At 36.4% G+C, this 16,077-nt stretch overlaps 1 long non-coding RNA gene across 1 annotated transcript in view; it reads right to left on the bottom strand.

Annotated features, from left to right (window-relative positions):
- The window catches only part of LOC116962767, a 122,679-nt gene extending 114,170 nt beyond the window's left edge, over positions 1-8,509 (bottom strand). The window contains exon 1 of the long non-coding RNA XR_004407784.2: positions 8,433-8,509. This is a non-coding gene — a long non-coding RNA (uncharacterized LOC116962767). The remainder of the gene's footprint in view (positions 1-8,432) is intronic.
- Between the last annotated feature and the right edge of the window lie 7,568 nt (positions 8,510-16,077).

Genomic DNA, 16,077 nt, shown 5'->3' with positions numbered 1-16,077 from the left:
ATGACTTTTAGGCCTCCCAAAACTGGAACATGTAGAGTATTTTAGTTAAGTATTACTGACTCGAAGACATCTTTAAGAATGAAAAGGAGAGCCACATACTCAGCATAGCTAGCAGAAATCCTTGAGCCTAAGTTATTTTCATTTCAGATTTCTGAATTATCAGGGCAAAAGTACTGTAATGAGCTCTTATTACTCAGAATCAAAGTTGCAGGTAGTAACTGTTTAAGAAAAATACTGAAGAAACATAAGGTAGAACAGTGTGTTCTTCCGGCTGTAAAACAACCTTCAGCTTCCTTAGGGTAGGTAGGTGCTGCTCTGTGAGGGCTTTAGCTGCATTAAGGTGGCCAAACTTCTAACGAAAGCAGTTATAATTCTCCTTTGAATACTCCTGCTACCAGAACCCTAAAGGGGAATTAAGAGAGAGATGGGTACCCTTCTAATTTGGGAAAGTGGTAAGGGAAAAATTAAAGGAGGAGGTTATAAACACTGGCTGATCATTACGTATGTGTTTTAACTTTAAATTTTCTGAGAAATGTTGCTGGTTTGTTTCCTCTTGTCGCTTCAGCTGCACAGTTGATAAACTTCTGCTAAAGTGGATGAGAAAGAAATGTTATTCTTTGGCTCTAACTTGTCATTCTACACTTAAGACTTCTGTTGCATGAGGTGAGCTTAGCTTGCCTTGAACTAGTTGGTGCCATATGGAATTTAGAGTAGTCTTTGACTCTGGTTTCTTCTCTTTCATATTTTGATCCTACTACTTCCACTTGTCAACTGCATTTAATACACATTTCCAAACTCTGTGCTTACTGCAGCAACAGTACATCTAGGGTCAGCTTCAAATCAATTAGTGTAACCGTCTCCCTGATAAACTTGCTACATCTCTTCTTTCTAAATTGGAGGCTGATTGAGAATCAAGTAGCTCATGTGATTTTCTATTTTTTCCCCAAATTTTCTTATTACTGTGATGTTTGTTACATTCCTTGAATTCATTCATGTATTTCACACTGATGCTCAGTTTACAAAGCCATTTTGGAATACCACCAAATATGACCGTGACTGTGATTACAGAAGACTTCTGTATCTTTAAAACAAGCTCTGATGGTAAGACCTATTCATAGTCTCAGGCAAGAAAGTACCAAAACAAAAGTTCAAAAGCTGTCTCCTGGCAATCAACCTCAGAGCCATGTAGAAGATCAAACACACACACATGCTCAGGAAAAAAAATTTGTTAGAAATTCAAGGTTCTGCTCTTGGGCACACTTCAAGTGTCATCCACAGACCCACAATTAAGGCACTTTTCCCCCTACAACCACATGGTTTCAACAAACTTGCATTCAACAAGCACAGCTGGTCACACCTCCTTTTCCCCCATGGGTTTCAGTTCTTTTGCCCAGAATGTGAAGGAGCTGGAACCCATTTCTGAAGTAATTTTAACCTACTTTTTCTACCTTCTGGATAATTTTGAAGGAAAAACTGCCTTCTACTGAAGCTACTCTACATTAGCCTAACCAGTTTTGGGATTAAGTCTCATAGATCTTTTAACAAATTAAGAAGCAAGTTCTATTCAGATAACTAAGCACTTAAAATTGGGTACTGTATCAATAGTGGTAGAAAGCACTGTATTAAACAGTGACTGACTTAGGCCCTGTTCATGAAACCCTGGGCTAGGCCAAGATCTACAAAGTTATTGAGGTGCTTAACTCCTGTCCAATTTAATGAGATTTTAGTACTTAATTCCTACAGCTTGCACCTCAGAACTATTTGCACAAAGGAAATGAGACGAAACTTGGGCTCCCATGCAACTTCATGTCATCTTAGGTACAGAAATAACTTGGTAAACACACAGAAAAAGACACCTGACTGGTATAAGCAGGGAGGTAAGCAGTCACATGTTGCACTCTTGAGCAGAACAACTGTTAAATACTAAAAAGTTAGACTCTAAATACATACAGAAAATGGCTATGGGATTAAGCCATATACAATTTTTGAAGATATATTTTGTCTCTGTAGCATCTGTTCTCATTATGAACTAATTTTCTTATCTACGCTTGGGTCAGTTTCTCAAATCTGAATACTTGACAAATATTTCCACTAGCTTACATGGATAATCAAAGTCTGAAAGGAATACTTTCAATATGGTTAATTCATCGGGAAAATAAAAAAATATATTTGCACTATTTAAGTGTGTCTGCTTCCAATGTAATTTTACATTACTTTGTAAATTATGCTAATATTTATCTATATAACCTCAGCATCTTTAACAAATTAACAGTAAGGAGTATCAGTGAAAAGCAAGTTACATCCACTTGAAATAAATTAAGATGCTATTTATATCTGATACACATTCTTCCCAGTCGTGATGGGACTGATGTAAGACCATCACTTCATTCAGATATTCCTCTCTCTCAGACATTTCCTTGCTCTCTGTTGCCAAAGTCTGTTGTTAACTGTTCATTAAAGGTCTTCCCAGAGACTGATATGTTGCATGGGGTCCTTAGCATGTCTCTCTTTATTCATGCTGAGATCATATCTACTGATTTTCTAGCTCTTCTCCTCCAGGTTCTGTGCGGCAGTCCCTTCCTTTTTGAAGTTTCTATTTTCATAGATGACCATTACTTTCTTATATTTAATTCCTCCTAAGTGCCGTAATTTCCCAAATGTTTTTAATTCCATAAGCTGTTTCCTGTGATCTTCTCCAGACTACTTCTCAGCATGGTTTTCAGTTTTCTCTGGGGCTATATTTTTTTTTTTTCATCCACCTCTTCCTCTCCTCTCTCTTCCCTCAGCATAAAACAGCACTGGCCTCCTTCAGCCATAGCTCATTTGTCTGTTTAGCATCTGTTTGTCATTCATACCCCTTGATGTTATAACACTCATCTTTTTCATATTCTCATCTATAGCCCACTGTGAATACTTGCACAATGCTTTAGAGTCACCATAGAACATTTAGTTCTAATTCTTCTAATAGGATATTTGCCTCCTTATCTTCAATAGTCTCCTTCTTCCTCAGGAAGTTTTAATATTGTCATCACTATTTTAAATTTACTGTTTCCTGCAGCTAGCTGATCTTTAATTAGAAAGCTGTAATGGGACACTGTATTTGCAGAAGCCCCACTTGTCCAGCCTACAGATATAAGAATCCACTCCTAAACACAGGTCACCAGCTGCCAAAATTCAGGCCTTTCATTACTTTTATTACAGATAAGGAAGCCCAGTGAAAATGTCCTGATCTGTCCAAATACTCAGAACTCATGAATGCCACAAATGAACTGGTATAGCAATGAAAAAAATGCACTAACACTGTAGAATTAACTTGGGGTACAACAGTTTTTAAAATTGGCATGTAGTGGGCGTGCTCTTCTAAGTTTTACCTCCTCTGTTTCTCTATGCATCTGTAAATCAATGCAAGCTAAACAAAGCAAAATTTTTGCACAATGTTCTGTCCTGAGGCTAAATAAGTTTTGTCCAGTGCTCTGAAATAATTATAATCAGTATTTATCTTTGACAAAACTTGAAGGCCAGAATCATATATCAAAGCCCAGTTCTGAAATGTAAAATACACTAATTTTTTACGTAAAGTAAGAAAGCTATGCATTTGAGAGATAAGGTGAATACAAAACAGATGAGTAAATCCCAAGGTAACAGTGAGATGATAATGGCTATTGTAATAAGCAATGTTACTGCACCTCAACTACTTGGTTATGATTAAACTAATTTAATAACTGCTACCATGCTAAGAAAATGAATTAATAGCAGAATGGTAGTTTATTGTCTTCTCTCTTCTGTAATTTACTCAGCACCAAAGTATTTATTAGAAACGTATTTAATGTGTACTCATTTTTGGTCATGCCATATGTTCTTCTACTTATGATGTAATAATTTGTGTTTTTTGTTTTATTTTTTTTTTTAAGTGCTGAATAAAAAGACTAAAGCTGAAAGTGGAAAAAGTCACTAGATATCAGTGCTGAATGAGATCAATTTCATAGGAAGAAATTCATGCTTCTAATGAGAAGTTTGCTCTAATGAAATGAAGGAGATCAAAGCTGATAGAAAACAAAGCTTTGTAATGAAACAGTGATTTAAGAAGCCTGGGACACTCATTTTAGTTTCCTTGTAAGATAGGTTACTTGCCTTACTGTTTGGTATTGTTTATGCTGGTGCCTGTACATGGTTTTGATTATATTAATTAGATTATTGGCCAAATTCTAAACTGTTGTAAATCAAAATTGCTCTTCTGACTCCAGTGAATGACAGTGACTTATACCAGCTGATGATCTACCCTGCAATGTCGTAGAAACACAGAATAAAGATTTTGCGAAACTTCTAAAATTTTGCTTGTTTGTGAAAATGTTACAATTTGCTGCAGTTTTGTAAATGGATAGAATTTCTTGCTGTAAATACTTTAATTAGTATTATAAAATGAATTGAAATTTAATTAAAGATGAAAAAAGCACAGTGGAAATTTTTAAAGGATATAACCAGCAAGAAACACTCCCAGATTTAAATGACATTTTAACAGTAATCTGAACCAACATCTGAAACGTGTTATATAATTTTAAACATATACTAAAAATTATTTTCTTCCATCTTAGAGCAAGTGCAGACTCAATAGTTGTTCCAAAGCATTTAGTTATTTTTCCCTCAATCTCTAGACATAAACAAACAAGAATGCTAATTAAAAATGTTACTTCAGGCAAGAATCTTGTCAAAGTAGTTAAACAGGGTTAGACTCAATCATCAGAGGTACGGCAACCTCTAGAGAAAGCATTCATTGTGTAAATACATTGCATTTATTCAAACACTTATTCTTCTACAGTTTAAAACCAACATTTGAATATATTATTGAAAAAGATTACTTTTGTTCTTAACAAGACAAACAAATGTGTGTTCACTTATTTTACATTCTTATTACATACACTCTTTTAATGTATATAATGAACATGACACTTTTCCAAAATACATTTATGATACCAAGTAGCTGAGCAGGCTTTATTGGAGATTGTTGTACCCTTAATTCCTTAGATTTTCCCTCTTTCTCAGAGACTGTTGTCAGTGGTGTTGTTTGCAGTTTCTCCCCTATGACTGCAGTTTTACTAGGGTTTATGAAATGTCCAGTACAAAAGAGAAAAGGTAAACTTGATTTCTAGACGGACATCAGACTAGCTTGTATGCAGGCGCAGTTAACATGGTAACAGTCTGGCTCTTAAGTTCTTTAACAGAAAGAACGCAAGTTCAACAGGTTTTACCTGGGTAAATCTAAAGGGTTGGAAACCAAAAGCATTTCTCAGGGTCTGAATCTGGCTACACATACCTCTGGTGTTCCACAAGAAGGTGACCTAGTCATTTGAGCAGGGAGAAGTGGGGTGCTATCACAGCCTGGATGGTCAACAGGCCAGAACTTCAAGGAACATCATGGGGGCACCTGCTTTGAAGTTTAGATACAACCAGTGAGACCTGTTAGACTTCACCATGGAAAGCATTTGTGTATGTGAACAGTCCAAAATGACAAGAACTGATGCCTCTTGAATGCAAGAGAGCTCCACTGAAGAAGAAACGCCCTGTTCTGCCAACCCACTGAGACCTGTGACACTATTGAGGCCTCCATGAAAATGAGTAAAATCCCTAGGGAAGGTGATCAATTTATGGCTACTCTATTCCAGTGACACTCACTAACCCTGAAAGGTCTTCAGAGAGACAGAGAAGCTGAGAGTTTGCAAGGGCAGGTAATGGATACAGTCTCTGCCAGAACCCAGATGGACCCATCAGGATTCACAGGAACACGCGGCCTGAGACACAGCACTCATGTACTTGCTCTGCACAGAGCCCAGTCCATTGCTATCAGAAGCAATACATAATCCAGTTTACAAATGTAATATCTTAATCTGAACACTTCTTTCTATTTTGCTCATATGAAGAAGAAGCTCCTGAGTCTGAATAAACGCTACCAGCTTGAAAATTTACTGATAGTGTATATTTATTTACTATTTCATTCTAGGTGTCTCTGGCAAACTCTTTCTGCTATGTCTACACACTGAGGGGAAAGCTCCTGCAGAGAGAGCGTGTGGGACCAGGTTCGTGATGCTCTGGATTTGGTTTGGATGGTTTTCTTCTGATAAACAGTGTTAATGTCTCAATGGTTCTGCAGAACTGCCATTAGTTTATCACCTGTTAATTTGTCACTTAATTGAGTATAGTGTTACATATTCTCTCACTTTCTATTTTTGCATTATATTTTTAACCTGTATAAAAAAAAAATGTCGGTTTGACACAGTGAAATGATGAAGAAGTGCAAAAGGAGCAACAGTAAAGTTTACCATTCAAACAGATCCTCAGATATTCTGTAATACATGCTAATGCAGTCAAGGTAGTCTACTTCATATTCAAGACAACAGTCATTCAATAAGTTGAAACTTTTCATAGATGACTTGCATCCAACATAATTTTGAGTAAATCTATCTAGAAAATTATCAGGTTATACTGTATTTTTTACTTTCAAAAGCTTTGTTTCAATGTGTTTGAAATAAAATAAAAACCATTTCACTTTATTTCACCTCCTATTTTTTCCTTTTTGGGTAATATACCTACAAATTAATATAAAAATATGATATTACAAAAAGCCAAAGCTGACTTCATAGTAAAATAAGTATGTCCATATACTCAGATAACTAAGTGAAATTTAACTGTAATGTAAAGAGGATCTGTATGGACAGTGTAGCTCAATATGCAAGTTCAAATGAACTTGCGTCCTTCTGTAATTTATGCTTTTCTTTTTAAGACAATATGTCCTCATGTTTTTCCGAGAATGGATGTATAACTTATTCTTTTGGGCACTGATCCATTTGATACATTTCCTGATCTGCCCTTGTGTTGCTGGAAAACTTATCCCAAGATGAAAGCTCAGTTTGTGTAAGAAATAAAATCAATTCAATTGGACATAGATGACTGTTGCACAAACACAGGTATACTGTGTTCCACACAAATGCTGTCATCTATCAGTATCATTTAGAAGCAATCAAATAAACTCCTTCTAGTGGACCAAATTTCTAGTGGGTATATTTACGTAACATTTGCACTGAACTTAGAACAGCCTGAACTCTGTATAATGTTTCAAATAGGAGTGCTAAAATGGTGCATTTCTTTCTCATTGAGCTAAGACTTTATGTTTCTGGCAATGGTTTGGGGAGATAATGTACTTGTTAGCCAAAAAACCCATTCAGAAAATAACCTTACTCCTACTTTGATGTAGAAATGTAACAGCAGAGTTCTCTAGGAAGGGATATGACCCATCTTACTTTTACATGCTATATTCTTTTTTCTTCCTAACGTCAAAGATGCTTATCTTAGTGAAAGGATTGTATTTTCCTTCTTTTCTTTCTAGGCTACCCTCAAGATGAATGAACTTTATCTTTCCAGGACGCTAAAATTTCTATTTAAAATGTGAAATCTTGTTGAGTCCCAGGGTTAAGTGCATGGTTTCAAAGTTGATACGACGCTTCGAACATATGGCTCTCTTATTTCTAGCTATATTTAACATTCTTTTATCTTGAAACATTTTGCTCAATTTCTCAGAAATGCCATTTGTTTAAAAAAAACCTTTTTGAGAATCAAGTCTCCAGCAGGACTATCTCTTTCCTCTATTTATATACAGGACACAATCCTGGCAACAATTTAACTCCAGCAAGTTGGAGAAATTCCACCTGGACTAAGTGTCCCACAATCAAATTGGCTGTCTGTTCCAAAAGATGGTTCACTGTCAGACAGCAACTGAGAGAATGTTGCCTTTCTCTTTATATCAAGGGAAATAAAATCAGGTATGAAAAAATGTTACCTCAGGGGGGTGGGCCTACATTAATCCACTTGAAGCTTAGCCTTGCTCTCAGAGTGCTTTACATTACAATTTTTTTTTAAAGCATCTCAGGCTAGACCAGGATTCCTACTGAATCTGTCAATAGTACACTTCACTCTAGACTACACATATATTTCATTAATACTTTGTTTAAAAGTCCACCACTCCCAGACATTTGCCTATTAAATATTTCATTTGAGGGATCAGGACCTATGAGATACAAAATCTAAATCAGCTCAACAGAAAATATTTCAGTGTTTCATAGTTACTTAGACAAGAAATACTAAAATTTATTTTTGAGAACCATGCTACTTCCAATATCATTAGGAAAGAACCAATCCCGAGTGAACATGAAGCAGTCTGAGAACTACAATAATGCAAACATGTACAAACTTGACTTTAACTATGACTGGTTCAATTTCTATTAATTAAAATGCTCAATTGAGCAATCTGGATTAGATCCAGAGCATTCACCCCTAAGAAAAGGCAATACCTGTTGTCTTATAGGTGCATAGTAATATTACATAGCAAGATAAGGCTACCTGATCTATTAAAATTACAAGGCACAAGTCTTGAAGATACTTACAATTAGGATGCTCTTTAAAAAGCAGAATTAAGTGTCACCTACTTCTTATCCTCTGAGTCTCACATCCAACCAGTTCTGCACAAGAAGAAAATGAAAAAGTTTAAGGTTTTAAAGAAAAAGGAGGTATCCAATCCAGGCTAATCAAACACATGGATGTAGCAGCACTTTCCCTGCTTGCAGATCCCAGGTGAATAGTCTAGTCACCTCCTAGATACCTTCTCTATCAGTTATTTCAAATTCTCCTATTAAGTTTTTAATTTGTAATTTCTACAACTATGTAGAAATAATGTAGAATTATTGTGGAAACTGGAACAGAGAATCAAGATGTGCTTTCATATAGGAGGGGATAATCCTAACCTTTTGCACTCTAGTGCAGAGACAGCGCTCTTAGTCCAATCACTGTAATCTGGATACAATTACCTTTTTTTTTTCAGAAAATATTTATCTTTAAGGAAACTAAGAGGATTGTATGAACTTTAATTTTTTAAGGAGATGATATTTTCTGATGAAAGACATTTTTCTCAAATGATTCTTAATTTTGCTCTACAAAAAGTAGCTTTGTCACGAGGAAAGGTAGCTATAGCAAATTATCTGTTTAAGTGTGCTGCACAGCCTCTTACTTCCTGGAATGTTCCACTGAGTTTAACAGAAATACTCTACTGGAGAACTACTACTCAGCATGAATAAATCTGTCTGCCATGTATCTGTCATGATCAGCTAAGATCAGTGATCTTTGGGACAGTGTATTCCACTACAGCCTTCTTACAGAATACCCAAACTGTGGAAAATAGCACAGAACCTTACAATAGCTACAGGTAAACAACTAAGATTGCTTTTCTAGTACCATTACGTCTATTACACTCAAGTACATTAAAACTGAATAATAATAATAATAATTTTTAAAAATTACAAATAAAAGCCTAACATTGTAGCCTAAGGCTACAATGGCATAAAAAATATGATAGACTATTGTGATGATAGTTCAAAAGGGACATAATTTAACTGTGAGATTTAAGTCTGTGCTGCTACTACTTTTATTAAATGGTAAATCTATACGTTGGAGAGTTCCGATCATGAAATATATTAGAATTTACATTAAGGGGAGATTACTACTCATAGGCAATACTATTCATAAATGATATCTCTTATGCAATGTATACACTACCAGAATTATTTAAAGGAGTGCTGATACTGAGAAATTAATATTGATTAAAAGACAAAAACAATCCCCAAGAAAACCAAGCATTGAAATCAGATTAAAACATTAAATAAAAGAATGAACAGTACCAGTAACTTGGAATACCACTTCCTAAGAAACACATACAGTAGCAAAATCTATTTTAATTGCATATGGGGACTTTGCCTGGATTATGCCCAGGCACATGACAAACCACTACCAAGTCCCCTGTTGGGAGTAAAGGACAAAAAGGGCTTTTACTTGGCTTGTTGCCACTTTTCTCAGCAGCAATAAGTAAGTCCCTAGTCACAAAACAAGAGTCCCCCCCACAAGCCAACCACCCCCTAGGGAGGCTCTGGCTGGCAGCAGTTCCAGCAGCTCCAGCTGCCCAGTGCCCAGCACTGGGGGCTGCCAGCCCTTCTCCTTGGCACCAACTAAACTGGGGTCACCACTTGTCCTTTCTAATTACCTCTCCTCCTCATTGCTCAGGATCACCTTCCTTTTAAAAGCTATTGCATAGCAAAGGGAGGCTGTTTAAGACTCCAAGTAATGAAACATTCTCCTGATTATGGAGCAGTCATATTTTATGTTTTAGAATGATACACGATCTCGTTGCCTCTGGCAAGAGCAAAATCATCATGAGTAGGCACAGAGTAATCAATGGTTAAATGACTAAATAAAGGACAAAAACTGTCACTGGGGCCCAAGCAAGGGTTATAATAAAGGATCTGGATGGCTTCTAATTCCTTAAGAGCCCACAAGGCTTAGAGCTCCTATGGGAAGTGAGCTGTTTAGTTCTCATAAGCACTCAACTAGTGTACTTTGAATATCTCACAGATGTCAGCAAAGATTGATCATAAAATCAAGAGATCTTGTCAGTTTGGTGAACAGAGGACCAGAAACAATTTCAGCTACCCAGAAACTCTCTTTTAATGACAAATGGAGGAACAAGCAATAGAAGAGATCATTTGCAGTATGCATTTTCCAATACATTTTTATGTATCTTTACAGACAAGGGAAGGAGTTAAACAATTCAGTGTCACTTGCCATCGTGATACTACTATACGGACTTAGCCTCCCTCTACCTTATGAACTCTTAATTTGATCACACAATTGCTCAAAATAACATTTTTTTCAGTTTCCCCTACTCAGCAGCTAAATGCCACACAGCCACTCACCCACCCTCCCCCCACTTGGGAATGGGGAGGGAATCAGAGGGGCAAAGGGAGACTCACAGTTTGAGATAAAAACAGTTTAATAATAGTAACAGAATAATACACTGACAGCAATATCAGTAGGTAATGTACAATACAGCTGCTCACCACCCGCCGGCTCCCGGCCAGCAATCCCAAACACAAAGGCCCCACAGCCACACTCCCAGAAGTGGCAGCCTCTCCCAGCCCTCTCCTGCCTTTATATGGTGAGCACAATGTCACATGACATGGAATATCTGCCAATCCCGGCCCAGCCCTCCAGCTGTGCTCCCCCCGCCCCCACACACAGGTGAGGGCACTGGGACCTGGGGAGCCCCGGGGGTCTCAGGGTGCTGCAGCACTCCTCCAGCTACTAAAACAAACAGGAACTCTAGTCCAGCCCCACCCAGGACAACCACACAGATGTTGAACTAATGCCTAATAAGGAGGGTTTATTGGTACATTATTCAACATTCCGTATACTTGCATTGGAACCTGTTCTATTTTCCAGTGCAAAACTAAATCTTTCCTGGCTTAAATAGAGAATCTTATCTTTGGCTAGGTATTATATAACAATATTGTTACTTTTTTTTTTTTTTTTAATGAGTTTTTTAACTACTCTCAGCACAACCCTATTTGCCTTCCTTATAGCACTATAATGGTTTTAGAACTTTTAAGATTTATAGTTGTTCTCCAAAAAATTTAGCAATATCATCTTGACAGAAGATAAATAAAACAAAGGAAAATTATTATATGACTTCTAGATACATCAGAAATAACATATCAAGACCATTAAAAGATTTTTAGGTTTATCATTTACCTATTTTTATAGTAATCTAGATTTTTTTTCTGCATTTTTATCACCACTGCCCACTGAGAAAACAGCTGAATTGAACTACCTATACTTTCACTTGGAATTACGTCTGAAATGTTTATAAATAGCTGACACACACCTTTTCAAAGTGCCTTGAAAAAGCAATGCACATTTGTTTAAGAAATATTTAAACTCGTTAGCATAACAAACACTGTTTTATATATGTAATCCTATCTAGATCATCATTGCATTGGCTTCAGATAGGAAAAGCTATTACACGCAATATTTTCATAACTACAAGAAAAATATAATAGAAAAGCTGTAGGTTGTATTTCTCTGCTGTAATTAATAACATACACAACAGAAGTAAAGTTAATTCCTTCAAATATTCTTGATCTCACTGTTGTATTTTATGCATTTGTCTCAAAGTGTCAAGAACAATTTCAATATCAATAATAAAATGTGAAAATAAAAGTTAAGAATAAAACTAGACATCCCAGGAGCTACAACTTTAATGGAAAGAAGGATGAGGAACCAAAGAAAAGGCCCACACACTTACACAAACACTGTCATCTCTGGCTGGTTAAATTGTTCTTCAAAAGGGAATAGCACACAACTTCAGAGTAAGTGTTCTTTGAAAATGAATCAGTTCAGGTCTTACACAGCAATGTTAATGTAATGTACCCCAAATACATGCATTTAATTGTTTTTGTAATAATATATCCTGACTCCAAAAACAACACTATGCCCAAATATTTAAGAGACTTTAAATATGAGCAATTTTTTAGGGTTATTTTTTGAGGACTTCCTTAAAGTGCGATTTTTCCAGTTTCTCTGACTTTTTTTTCTTTAAATGGCATCCAACCTCCAAGGCAACCTTAATAAAGTCAATGAAATTATACAGGTGGAAAGGACAAAAATGTGCTCTCTGGATTTCAAATAGTGGCAACATTGGTCACACCATTACGCCTGACACAAGAACCTTTTAATTTAAATGTAATCTCCGAAAGACCAAATTACCAGCAACATGTTCTCATTAATTCCTGCAAGGGATGCTCAAGCTTTGACCCCTTATTGTTCTCCTTATCGAGAAGTGGCTGAGTCATAGTATTAATAAGCCATCACTCATTTAAGTGGTCATTCACTGCTGGGCGGGGAAAAGATAGGCTCATCCTTTTGAAGTGGGAATAGGCAAGCAAGGCTGCTGTAATAGGCTGTGATTATTTTCACTATGAATGCTCCCCCAGCTTTCAAAAATTAAAAGGAGCACTCATTTTCCTGCTTGAGTATTTCTCACACTGGCAAAAAATGAACACTTTGAAATGTAAATGATTTAATCTTTGCAAACCCCTGCTTCAGAGGGAGGTACAGCTTCATTTACAAAATGAAGACATTTTAGGAAATGATTATCATTGTAAAATTGAGGCCAGCGGGGAGTCTGAGTTCAAACTCTTAGAATATCAGCAGTGTAACAAGTTTGATCTTCCTTACTGCATTGCTTGCATTTGCTTCTCTGGGTTCCAGCAGAGAGCCATTGTCAGTCAGAACTTGTTCCCACTCGTTTCCCTTGGTTAAATAAAATAGTTATGCTTATTATTTAGAGTTAGTCAGTCCAATAAAATTCAGGGCAAGACTAAAAATAAAAAAGGAAGTTCAAATTTATTTTGATTAATGTATTTGCTATGTGAATAATCAACTTAAAACAGTAAAAAGTTGACAGCACTGAAGGCAATCTTTTTTTTTTTTTTAATGCATAGTTCGGGCAGTAGCATTGGGTAGTGTTACTATACTGTCCTACCAATGTTTGGGAAGGAGACCACCCATAACAGTGAGAGCATATTTAATTTAAAATTTAAACATTAAGTCCTTAATCTCTCTTCTGTAACTTCCAAGTAGAATGACAATTATTGTTGGTGGCAGTATAGGGTTTTATGGTATCAGTCAAGCTCATTATGAACTGATGGAGATGATAATTTTGTATCACAAAGGCCAGAGGATAACTGCTACCATATGACAACAGCCATTGACATGAACTACAAAATCTGACCAGTATGGACACCTTCACTGCACTGATGGGCATTTCAGCTGAAAATTATGTAAATCTATCAGAAATGAGAATCAATCTGTGTGAAACAGATCTCAGAAGTGAGCAGTTACAATGTGTTATTGGTGATCTTCAGATATAAATTCATCATCTTTTAATCAGTGTTATATACTAATTTTCAGTGGAGTTACTTATCTCTCTGACATTCCTGAAAAGCCTTTTCTATCTTCTGGCCTGATACACTGAAAAGTGTAGTTTAAAATTAAAATGTCAAAATGCCAGTTTCCTCTAAAAAGATCCTGGCTATACCATTCAAGTTACACTAAAAAATCATTCAATAGCATGGATGAAACTCTATAGTTCCTCTGTGCAAGAAATACACTCATGTATCTATGACATCTGAAAGAAAAATACCAAATTAGTCAGTATTCAGTATCTGTCCAGTATTTTGTAAAAGGATAAGTAAGAATGAAGGGTTGCTTGTATTCAAGTAATGCAGTATAATTTGACGTATGTGTAAAAGCTGTGTAGCCAAACTTGCAGGATGCTTGTCCAAACCAAACTTAGGGAGGTTTATCTTTACTAATGATGAAAAGCATAATATTGGCAGTGCTTTTTCATGTTCCACAAAAAGATAAGAAAAAACATATTTCTATAAACAAAAACCTACAAGTTTTCAAAATGTCCAAGATGCAGAAAAATATGTTAAAATAGTTAAAAAAAGATAAAAGAGAACATCTAAACAACATCCAACATATATCCAGCCTCATTGCTCACTGGTTTTTCTAGGTTTAAGCAGGTGTTTTGTTTGTGTGCACTGAAGCGTGAGAGAGCTGTTCCCTTGGAGGTATGAAGGACTCCATTATAAGCACCACTCACTCCCCTCCCAAGACAAGTTTGAGATCACAGCAGTGGAGGAAAGCTCTGCACCCTTGCCTTTGGGCAGGACTTTTTTTTCTTAGTGGAACTATGAACCTGACAAGTCCAGTAGATGCGAACGAGGGAGAGTGATCAAAAACAAATGTGAGAAAAAGTCACGCAGAGTAAATTGAGGTTCTAACGCACACAGTCAAGTGTATCTTACTGTCTCCTGGAGACTATGTGAGTTCTGGATCACACTGACCTGAAAGTTAGCTGTTTATTAGAAGGCTGATCCCTTACTACTCCTTTAGCTATTTACAGGTATCAAAGAAGTTTTAGATTTGGTGCTTATAACAGAAGCCAGACTATGAGAAGGTCTAGAGCTGGATGAACATAAAATTAATACATATGTTTTAATGAACTGGTACTTATTCCAGACTGTAAATTCCCTGGAGCGAAGACTACACATTCATTTGTACAAAAACATCAACACACTGCATATTGGGTAGTAAGTCAGGTATCCCTCAGCCTTTCCCCATCCCATAACCTGCAGGAGAGGGGCTAGAGCACAGGAGGGAGAACGATTCAATGCAGTGAAACTTTACTAAACTAGAAGGGAAAGCCAGGAAATTCATAAAGATTCAGAGATCTGAACTTTTAAGCAGACTGTGCCTTTAACCTCTGTTCCTATTGCCTACAATGCTTGCTGTTGTGGCTCCTAGTTATTTTTCTCAGTTGAGAAAGTAAGTCTAACACATCTTAACTAATTTTCTCAGAATACTGAAAGTGATGTTCAGATTAAAGGTATGAGCATGAACACTGAACACACCATTAAGCTCGGAATGATAGGTAACAATGGTACTGTTTGGATTATGCTTCTTTAGATCCACATTCTGGGGAATTAATGCATTATTTTACACAACATTTTTGGAGAAGTAGAAATCAACTCTGTGTGACAACTTCTGAAAGCTGTGAAGTAGGGACTTTAGTTACTTGCCTAGAACCCTTTAGAAATGTTCTGCTTTGAACTACTTAACAAATACTGTGCTTTGTCATCAACTCATTATCTCTGAAGTTCCCACAAACTGCTTCCAAGTAATTTTCTTAATATTCTCTTCAGTGACAGATATTTTACACATGAAATCTATTTTTCATGTTAGCCTAATGAACAAGAAGGCTGATGTAATCCGCTGGGGGGAACGTATATTCTAGTTTTCATTCATGCTTTAGAGTATTGTCACAGTTCAGCACAAAGGAATAATCTGATTGTTTCTCATAAAGCAAGAACAAATCATGATTGAAGGATTTCTTCTATTTAAAGCTATGCTTTGCAAAGCCTATTGAACTTGTTAGAAGAGTCATCTCTGATGCGTACACTAACTACACAAAGCTGCTGCACAGTTGCCATTCAAGAGCTAATTTAGTACCAAAAGGGCAATATTGCTGACTTGCAGATTACAAATATCACGAGATATTAATTTATTTATATTTAAATCAGGCTAGAAGATTAAGAGAACCTTCAGTAGATCCATTTACAATTAAAATGAGTGTAAGAC

The sequence above is a fragment of the Tyto alba genome, unplaced genomic scaffold (assembly GCF_018691265.1).
Source record: "Tyto alba isolate M040663 unplaced genomic scaffold, T.alba_DEE_v4.0 Super-Scaffold_26, whole genome shotgun sequence".
NCBI classification, from domain to species: Eukaryota; Metazoa; Chordata; class Aves; order Strigiformes; family Tytonidae; genus Tyto; species Tyto alba.
The sequence above is the reverse complement of the archived record's forward strand: the minus strand, read 5'-3'. Positions and strand labels throughout refer to the sequence as shown.